Consider the following 11,421-nt stretch of genomic DNA (forward strand, 5'->3'; position numbering starts at 1 on the left):
TGCGGGGGAGAGAGGGGGGAGGGGGGGGAGGGCGACGGGCTGCTTCGGGAGAGAAGAGAAGGGCCGGATCGTTTCGTGGATGGAGTGGCAATGTCGGCGTAAATACAGGCTCGTTCCAGGGGCTAATAAATTTGAACTGGCGATATTTGTTATAATCAGGATTTCTCCCCCGGGGTTTTTTTAGTCCCGGTTTAGGTAGATTTCAGTCTACTGGCTTTTCGAGTTTGGGTCGGTCGATTTTCAAATCATGGAAGGAGAAGGAAGGGCCTCGCCGGAGAAAAGGAATGGGCTCGCCGTCATCACATTATTATCTATCTTAGGGTTCAGGGTGAGGACGGTGGTAGCCGGCGGTGGTGGGGGTGGTGGTGTGGCTTCGCTGGAGAAGAAAACTAGATGGGACGGGGCTAGAGGGATGGCCAGGGGCGGTGGGGGTCGAGGGGAGGGCGGGGCGGCGAGGCGGTCGCGAAAGCGCCACCGACCGCGGGCGTCGGAGGCTGGCGGTTTGGCCTGGGCGAGACGGCGGCCCGACGAAGAAGATGAACAGTGCGCTTCTAGTTTGAGGTGGAAGATGACTGCAGATCCTTGGATCAAGATCCAACGGTTCAGAAAGCATTGACTGGTCACAAAAACGGTTCAGTCGAGTGACGCGTAGTCATTCCCTTTTAGTCCTCCCACCTATTATGTGTCTGGTTTTGTGAAGGAGATGTGTGCACCCGCACAAAACGTGACAACAGGTTTTGGTTCTTTTTCGGCCGGAGCTACTAAAACAAAGAAGTTGTTAAAAAAGAACTAGACCCTAATCATCGTCCACTCATCCCGTTCCATGGCGTGCAGCCCACCTGAGACGTCACTGCTCATGCTCTCGCTTGAATGTTCACCCACGCGTGATCCTCCGCTGAGGAAGACGACCACCATGGAGGAGTACCCGCGTCATGTGTTTTTTTAGAATCATAACGTGCTTTATTGCATAAGATCAATGTTTACAGGAATACATAAATGTTCCGGAGAGGAATTTAACCAAATATAATGGCCTCACTCAAGGGAAGAGGCCATCTCAGCTGGCCGGTCAGCTTCCCCGTTGTGGTTTACGCCCCTCGTGTAAAATTTGAACGTTGTGAAAGACGAACTATGCTTCTTAATCTTCTGCAAGATCATATAGTGGCTTCTAAAGTTCTTGTTTACTTGAAGCTCCTATACGACTCTCAGACGGGCGGTTGAAACATGTAATTTGGTTAGTCCCAGGTCTTCAACCAAAGAAATGCCTTCCCGGACGGAGGAATCTATCTTGACCCGTAGCATGTTTGTTCCCATACCTGGCCACCTGGGCCGACACGACACAGCCCAAGGCTAAACGTGTCTGTCACAGCACCGTCTGCAAGGGCATGTTTTGTACACGAGCCTTGTTGTGGTGTCCCTCGTGCCCAGCCTCTAGGCCCAGGCACGACACCATAAATAAACGGGCATAACCAACTGACACATCCCAAGAAATTTTCTAGTGTGTGCCTCACTACTCCCCTACTCCAGATCCAAACATACAGAACGGACAGTACAAAATCTGGAGTTTGTTGTGGCATTTGTTTAGCAAGAACATGTCGATCATTGTTGTCGTTGTTTTCAGTGGCGGAGCCAGGAAATTTGTATCACTTGGGCCGAAGGCTGCTAAAACGGGCTGGGGAGGGCCAAGCCAATGAAAAATGGGCTTTTAACAGTAGATAATCACTGGTTTTTGCACTGTTCATCAACAAATTAGCACTACATCCATATTGTTAGGGGGGGCCAGGGCCCCTGCTGGTCCCCCTGCCTCCGCCACTGGTTGTTTTTGCATCATGGTGCGCACTAATGACAAGTTTTTTCTACTATAAACTAGCTTGAACTACGGGCAAATTTAAAAAAACACTTAAACGCATACGTTAAGGGGAGCAGTCCCATGTGAAACCAAAGCTGACCAAATGGGTCGGGCCTGGCATTGCCAGCCCGCGAGCACGCTAGCACGACATGTGACGGGCCAGGCATGGCACCGGGCTAAACGGGCCATGCCAGGCACGCGGCATACCTTGGAACGTGCTTGGGCTGCTAGGCTGAGCATGCAAGCTGGCATGACACAACCCATTTTATCTTTTTTTCTTTTTTTATGTGTGTATATATGGCCTAATACCATGCCCAATAGGTAAAAATAGCCCCACATGCCAAACAGGAGGTGGGCCTATGTGTCTGGCGTGCTGGTGGGTCAGCCCGATTAACATCTGGGCCGTGGTTGGCCTGCAGGCTCCAGTACACAAGCCGGCGCGGCACGGCCCGACTATTAAATGTGCCACGACGGGTCGTGCCGTACGATGCATGATTAAGGTTGGAGGGTCGTGTCGGGCCGGGCAGGCCCATTTGGCCAGCTCTATGTGAAACCAAGGTTTTCATTTCTAATAAGATAATAATAAGAAACAAAAAAGCTATTTGGCCAACCATACTTTTTTATATAGATTCGAACAATCTCGCAGTCCTCAGATAGGGGGTGTCGTCTGAGCTTGTGGGTCCCACATGCATGAAATCAACGTTAAAATATCTTATTAACGCAGAAACCCTAGAAAGAAATCTAGAACTTCCACGCCACTGCCACAAGGCTCTGTATCGAAGCACTCTCATCTTGAGGCCTTTTTCGGCACCCAGCCGGAGGGGAAAAGATCACTGGAGGCCATCTTCATCATCCCGGTGGTCTCCATGACGAGGAGGAGTAGTTCATCATCGGGGTTAAGAGTATGTTCCAGTAGCTATGTGTTCTCTCTCTCTCTCTCTCTCTCATGTTTTTGATTTGGCATGATCTTGATGTACCACGAGCTTTATTAATATAGTTGGATCACGTGGTGTTCTTCCCTCTCTATCTTGTTGTGATGAATTGAGTCTTTTTCTTCGAGCTTTCATTATTATTGGATTGAGTTTTTTGGATTTGAGAACACTTGATGTACGTCATGCATGTCGAATAATTAACTCACGGATACTTGTGGTGACATTGGAGTATCTAGGTGACATTGGAATTAATTGATGCATATCATATGATGTTATTTTGGTATGAACTCTAGGGTTGTTTGTGGCACTTATAGGGATGACTCAATAGATTGATCAGAAAGGATAACTTTGAGATGGTTTGCTACGTGCAACAATTTCATCTTATGTTCTCCGCTATTGATAAGAACTTTGGAGTGATTCTTTGTCGCACATTGAGAAATTATTATATGATTCAATTATGTTAGCACTTGAGAGATTGCAGTAGTGAAAGTATGAACATATGCCTTGTTTCTAAGCATTGAAATACCGTGTGTGCTCACTTTTGCTACTTGTTGCATTGCTGTTTTTATTTATTTAGATTATAAAAAACCTATTCTACTATCCATTCTACACTTGTATCACCATCTTTTTGTTGAACTAGTGTACCTATATAATTTATCATTGTATTGGGTGTGTTGAGGACAGAAGAGATTTCTTATTTTTGATTGCAGAGTTGTTTGAGAGAGACCATCTTCATTCTACACCTCTTATGAATTTATAAACCTTAGGTCATTCAATTGGGAAATTTGCTACTGTCCTATGATGTCTACTACGCAACCTTCTCCTTGTAGACGTTGTTGGGCCTTCAAGTGCAGAGATTTATAGGACAGTAGCAAATTTTCCTCAAGTGGATGACCTAAGGTTTATCAATCCGTGGGAGGTGTAGGATGAAGATTATCTCTCTCAAACAACTCTACAACCAAATAACAAAGAGTCTCTTGTGTCCCCAACACACTCAATACAATGATAAATTGTATAGGTGCACTAGTTCGGCGAAGAGATGGTGATACAGGTGCAATATGGATGGTAGATATAGGTTTTTGTAATCTGAAAATATAAAAACAGCAAGGTAAATAATGATAAAAGTGAGCACAAACGGTCTATGATTCATACTTTCACTAGTGCAAGTTCTTTCAACAATAATAACATAACTGGATCATATAACTATCCCTCAACATGCAACAAAGAGTCATTTCAAAGTCACTAATAGCGGAGAACAAACGAAGAGATTACTGTAGGGTACGAAACCACCTCAAAGTTATCCTTTCTAATCGGTCTATTTAAGAGTCCGTAGTAAAATAACATGAAGCTATTCTTCCCGTTCGATCTATCATAGAGTTTGTACTAGAATAACACCTTAAGACACAAATCAACCAAAAACCCTAATGTCACCTAGATACTCCAATGTCACCTCAAGTATCCATGGGCATGACTATACGATATGCATTACACAATCTCAGATTCATCTATTCAACCAACAGAAATAACTTCAAAGAGTGCCCCAAAGTTTCTACCGGATAGTCAAGACGAAAACGTGTGCCAACCCCTATGCATAAGTTCACAAGGTCACTGAACCCGCAAGTTGATCACCAAAACATACATCAAGTAGATCACGTGAATATCCCACAGATAAGCACATGCAAGACATACATCAAGTGTTCTCAAATCCTTAAAGACTCAATCCGATAAGATAACTTCAAAAGGAAAACTAAATCCATTACAAGAGAGTAGAGGGGGAGAAACATCATAAGATCCAACTATAATAGCAAAGCTCGCGATACATTAAGATCGTGCCAAATCAAGAACATGAGAGAGAGAGAGAGATCAAACACATAGCTACTGGTACATACCCTCAGCCCTGAGGGTAAACTACTCTCTCCTCGTCATGGAGAGCGCCTGGGATGATGAAGATGGCCACCGGTGATGGATCCCCCCTCCGACAGGGTGCCGGAACAGTGTCCCGATTGTTTTTTGGTGGCTACAGAGGCTTGCGGCGGCAGAACTCCCGATCTAGGTTTCTTTCTGGAGGTTTGGGTATTTATAGGAGGGTTTGGCATCGAGAACAAGTTAGGAGGACCCACGGGGTGTCCACAAGGCAGGGGACGTGCCCTCCACCCCCGTGGGCCTCACGAGCCTCCTCTCCGGTAATTCTTTATTCCAGTATTTTTTATATTTTCTAGAAAAAATCTCCATTGATTTTCAACGCATTCCAAGAAATTTTATTTCTGCACAAAAACAACATCACGTTAGTTCTGCTGAAAACATCGTCAGTCCGGGTTAGTTCTAACCAAATCATACCAAAAGCATGTAGAAATATTATAAACATGGCATGAATACATAAAAAAATATAGATACATTGGAGACATATCATCATACAGAACTCTATATTTGGAGGCCTAACCGAGTCTACAAGAATAAAAATTGCATAGTAGACATCATAAACTGAGAGGAGAGTCAACGTGAGAATAATTGCCACTTTTAACGGGATCGTGATTGCATGCGATAATTGACGCTTTTAATGGGGTCGTGACTTTGTGTTCACGCATGGATATCAGCCAGGTGAAAATTAGCGCTTTGAGCGGCACTAGCCGTCGGTACCCGGCCCAAATTTTGGTCGGCCATCCGCGAGCCCTCCGATTCAACCCGTAACAACCATTAGATTAGGATGCATCGCATCAGGAAAAAATGTTGATGCAAAATAATTGTCTGTTTCTCATCCCCACACAGCCCACGAGCGATTCGCACGCCAAATCACTGCCGATGTGCTTCATGGCCAGCAACGCCCCCTTGTCGGGCTGGCAGATGCCTCTCACAGGACCTCCAATGATATCGCTCGATGGAGCTCATGTAGACAAAGCTCCTCCTCGAGGAACCGCTCGCGGCAGGTCACAATCTCAAGTCGTTGAAGCACACACCCACTAGTAGAAAAATTACTTTACGTGAGACACATTAGTCCCAGTTTGTAAATGAACCGGCACTAATGGTACCATTAGTCCCGGTTCGAACGGCTATGCATTAGTCCTGGTTCATTTGTGACCTATAGTACCGGTTGGTGGCTCCAACCGGTACTAAAGGGGTCATGGCCTTTAGTACGGGTTGGTGGCTTCAACCGGTACTAAAGACCCCCCTTTAGTACCGGTTGGAGCCACCAACCGGTACTAAATATGGTGCGCTGCCACCCGCAGTGCACAATGTTTAGTCCCACCTCGCTAGTTGAAAGGAGCTCGTATCGGTTTATAAGCCCCGCCGCGGCTACCGTGTCGAGCTCCTCTCTAAGCAAGCCTTTGTGGGCCTATTGCAAGTCTTCTGCCCTGTGGGGCCTACTGAGCCGTACGGGCCTACATCCTGGCCCAACTAAAGATTGGGTTTCTAGTCGTATGCAGGCCGTGCCGGCCTAGTAGGCGGGTTGTTTTTGCTTTATTTCAAAAAAAAAACTTTAAAGGTCCCCCAGACTACGGCGTGCCTCATGCCACGTGGTGGGCCTTTGGTCCCGGTTCGTGTTGAACCGGGACTAGGGGGGACCTTTAGTCCCCACCCTTTAGTGCCGATTTTCAGAATCGGTACTAAAGGTCCTTACGAACCGATACTAAAAGTCGTTTTTCTACTAGTGACCATTGCTGATCTAGTATATAGCACCGCTATGCTGCAACTCCGCGGGCATATGCTTACAGTCGGGATGCCAACAGGCGTCTCCGATTGTACCAAAAAATTCATTATTGATCCCACATCCTCCGGTAAAAAGCTACTATTGCCAAAATAAAATGCTACCATTGGCGAATCAAAAAGATGTTATTGTCGAAAAGGGGATTGTTGTGACCGGCGAAATCAAAAGTTGGAACCTGCGACGCAAAATGCTACTATCAGCAAAAAAATTGATGAATCAAAAGTTGGTGATGCTTGATGAAATTGCTGTGATGGGTGAAATAAAAAGCTAGAATTGACAAATCAAAAGGCTGCAACTGGCTAAATAAAAAACAAAGCCATAGCAGGAGCACGCTGCCTTGAAAAAAATGGTGTTGCATCCGCAGGGGTGTGCGAGCTTTGTCGCGGCGAGATCGTAGAGGGGGAGCAACTCGTCGTCCATGGACTCCCTCACTTGTAGCAATGGCAACACGTGGCGAGAGCAACACCTTGCATCAGAGGAGGGGGATTGGGCACAATGATGTTGAAATGGGGGCACGCACGACGGACAACAGCTTGCAGCAGTGGCGCGCAAGGCAACAACTTCCTTGTTGAGAGGATATAGAGATAGAGATAGAGAAGGAGATGTGTGGATGGAGGAAGAAGAAAAGAAGTGGAGGAGAGCATCACAACCAGCGAAGGGATAAGGTCAAGGGGAGATAGCGACACTTGTGGCCCACATTACACGCGCGCGAGTGAGAGCAACCGGCCGAGTGCTCGGTTGGTCGTCCCATCACAATCATTTACCTAGCCCTTTTAATGGGATCATGGTTTTGTGTGATCCTAATTTGTGCTCTTAGTGGGAATCCTAATTTCTAGCGAAGGGATAAGGTCAAGGGAGATAGCAACACATGTCCCCCACATTGCACGCGTGCGAGCGAGAGCGGCCGACCGAGTGTCGGTCGTCCCATCACAATCATTTACCTATCGCTTTTGGGAGCATGATTTTGTGTGATCCTAATTTGCCCTCTTAATGGGAATCCTAATTGATGTGTGGGCATGGGCAGGTAAGCATTAGCCATGATTATTTTTTCCCTTCACGATAGCAATTTTCATACTTGATGTTGACACAGAGTATGTTTGCAGTTTTGTAGGCAAAAAATTCACGCTGAAGCCCAGAATTAAACTCAAAATTTCAACACTAGTCTCTTAGCCCATTTGCCAACTCCTCCTTTTTGGTTCTTCTAGTTGAAAGAAAAAAGCACTATTTGACCATTCGTCTCTTCTTATTAGTGCATGAATATTAATTCCAAACACTGTTTCAAATATACCCCGGTAATTCTCTGTGTAAAAGATGGTAATTTACGCAACACAGGCTTGATAACATACATACGTAGAGACACCATATTACCTTTGACCTTGAGGAGTTATTGACACATACCCTAGGTAACTTCTATATACTCACATGGTGATTTATGCACCATGGACCTGATAATTTATGTATAGACGACATGATAATTTTCACCCAAAAAAAAGAGGTTGAAACATACCACTATAACTTCTACATAAATAACATGCTAATTTATGCACCACGGACCGGATAACTTACGTGTAAACAACATGGTAACTTTAATCCGGGGAAATAATTTTTTGAAACATATCCCTGGTAACTTATGTGTAAACATCATGGTAATTACGCGCTATAGACCTAATAACTTATGTATAAACACCACGGTAACTTCGACCCAAGGAAATTTTTTGTTGAAACATACCTCCGATATCTTCTGTGTAAATAGGATGATAATTTATGGACTGGAAACATGATAACTTACATAACACCGGGACAACTTCCTCTGAGGGGGAGGGGGGGAGTTGTTGAACATACCCCGGTAAATCATGTGTAACTGGTATGGTAATTTACGCACCATAGACTTGATAACTTGTGTATAAACACCACGATAACTTTGACCCAAGATTTTTTTTTGTTGAAATATATCCCCATTAACATATGCGTAAATTACATGGTAATCTAAGCACCACAAATCTGATAACTTATGTTAAAACATTGTCGTAACTTCCACCGGGGTAAAAGTTATTGAAACATGCCCCAATAACCTATGTGTAAAGTTACCGGTCCTCCCATGCTATAGTTATTGGTTTTCTCATGTTATAGGTATCAAGAGGCTCATGTTAAAGTTACTAGGATGCTCATGCCATAGTTACCATGCTGCTCATGCCAAAGTTATCAAAGAAAAAATTAACTTTTTTGCTGACATGGTAGGAAGAAGAAGGGGCCAAATACCCTTTTCATGTATGGTGGACAACAAGTAAAGGTGGTTGAGTTGGTTATTTGGCTAGTAGCTATTCAATAGACTTGGGGTTCAAGTCCTCCTTCTAGCACTTTATTTCTTTTTTATATTTCTTTTGTGACTAGAAAGGAATAAGACGGAGAACGCCGGTGATTTAGTGTTGGCACATGCGGTCTTCGGAAGAAGGGAGAAAATCAGTGGGCATGCGCATGCGTGGGGCATAGGATAGCGACCGGGTAGAAAACATGTCATTTGTATTTGTCCCTATAATTGGAACGATCACCAGTTAGTCCGGTCCAATAAAAAAAGAGTGACCTACATTGACTTCAAGGATATTGCTGCGACCGTTCCACCTCCACCCAATGTCATGATCGCACTAGGAATCAATAATTTATTAATTGGTGCTGCGATCATCCTTCATTGATGTCTTCTTCCACCTCCACCCAATGCCATGACCTTTGCACTAGGAATAAATAATTTATTAACTCGCATAGTGGCCAAGTAGAGCCTTTTCGTATTTGGGATCAATAGATTTAACTTGCAAAATATGATTTATATGTAACAAAAAATAGTACTTCGGAAAGTACTTTTAAATATGGATCTAGCAATACTTTTTAGCATATGACTTAAATTTATGGTCAAAATTTGACCTAAAATACGACGAAGACTAATAAACCTGAACAAGGTGGTGCATTTTTTCTTAATAAACGACTGAGGTGGGAGTCGAGGCATAAAAGAAGTCACCAACTCGATTTGATCTCGATCAAAGGTACTCCCTTCTTTCCGGTTTAAATGGCTCACGTGTGTCCTAGATCAATAATTTACCGTTGTTATAGAAAGTTAGAATGTCCAGTGTTATAGAAAGCTAGAATGTTGGCAAATCTTAGCGCTCACGTACTAGTTTCTAGACTGACCAATGTTACAAAAAGTAACAATTGTGATAAGGATGATGCATCATGCACTTGCTAGAAGGACCTTAACTTTCTATAACGGTAAGTCTTTTAGTCCATTTACTTACATCCAAACTTGGACTTAGTCACCCAACTTGTATCGCCCACACTTAATGGCTCTTTCTATAAACCCAACTAGCTGCTGGTAGGTGGATCATGTCTCATCTTGCTATTCCCCTCTTCTTGGATGGTTCTTTAGTAGCTAGCCCCATCCTGGTTGATTGAGCCTCCAGGTTAGTACTCCAGCCCTTTACTTGTCAAATATTTTTCAGTGTCAATTAATACAATTTGTATATGTTCTTTTTAAATTCTATCTTGACACTTCAGATCTGAAAAAAAGACACAACTTTGTTAAGTACTTCATCTGTCTGGAATTACTTGTCACAGAAATGAATAAAAATGGATGTATCTAAAACTAAAATAAGTCTAGATACATTCATTTTTTCAACAAGTATTTCCGGACGGAGGGCTTAATTATGAAGCAGATATGTATTACATATTGTACATAGAGAACTCCTGCAAAAAAAAAATTGTACATAGAGAAGTTTGTTCCATCTAGTGTTATACTAGAAAGCTAGGATGTCTTCGGGGGTTAGCTCTAGAAAAGTTCAACATAATAAAATGAACAAAAGAAAGGAGCGTACGTAGTACTTAAAAGTCAATCTATTCTTTAATCATGACAGTACACCGGAAACCAAGAATAATTAAAATTACATCAAGATATGTAGGCTATATAGCGATGACTACAAGCACTGAAGCGAGCCGAAGGCGTGCCGCCGTCATCATCCCTCTCTCGCAGGAGTCGGCAAAACTTGTTGTAAACAGTCGAGAAGTTATCATGCTAAGGCCTCATAAAACTAAACATACGTACTACTCTATTATCAACATCAAACAAGAGAGCATCTTTTTTCAGTTCAACGGACATCAACCAACCAACATCCTCTTGGTCCACCTGATTTGTAACTTTGTAAGAGCATCTCTGGCGATACGCTAAAAAGCTTTGGAGGAGTAAAAAAACATTTTTTTAATCCTCTAGCCAACACTTAGCCGATCCCTTATAATCGTTGGAGGGGTAAAATTTTACTCCACGGCCTCCCCGACTCATAAAAATACTCCTCGGTGACGGGTTGGAGTAAACACCTCCTTCGCGTGCGTGGCCGCCTGGCGACTCGTGTGAAGCCCCCTTGTCAAGCTCTCCCTTGACGGTGTCTTTGGGCCTCGCCGGCAACCTCGTCGGGGACCTCGCGGCCCTTTTCGCTCGTCTGGCGCAGGCGCAGGCGTGACGCATGCTGGTGGATACCTTCTCGTCTGCCACCGGCAGGCCGACGAGCACGAACCTCTCCATGGCCGCCATGGTCGCCGGCATTCTTTCTCCCGAAGCAGAGCCTCCGCCAGCACCTCCGTCCGGCCAGCCTTGACGAGCGCTCACGCCCAGTCCGTGAACAGCACTATCCGGGACGCCTCCACGAGGTCCAGCGCGGGCTGGCCGCTCATCACCTCCAGCGCGTCGTCAGGTGCGACTGCCCGTCCCGGCTCCTGCGTGCCAGCCCGAAGTCCGCCGCGCGCATGCACTCCACGTCGTTGTGCATGTAGAGTATGTACTCCAGCCCCCTCGCTTCACGCCGTAGTGCATGTAGATCTTCGTAGTGGTAGATCCCGGCTTCACGCCGTAGTGCGTGTACTCCAGCCCCTCGCCACGTCGAGGATCACGCTCCTCTGCTGCG

This window comes from Triticum dicoccoides, chromosome 7B (genome assembly GCF_002162155.2).
Source record: "Triticum dicoccoides isolate Atlit2015 ecotype Zavitan chromosome 7B, WEW_v2.0, whole genome shotgun sequence".
Lineage (NCBI taxonomy): Eukaryota > Viridiplantae > Streptophyta > Magnoliopsida > Poales > Poaceae > Triticum > Triticum dicoccoides.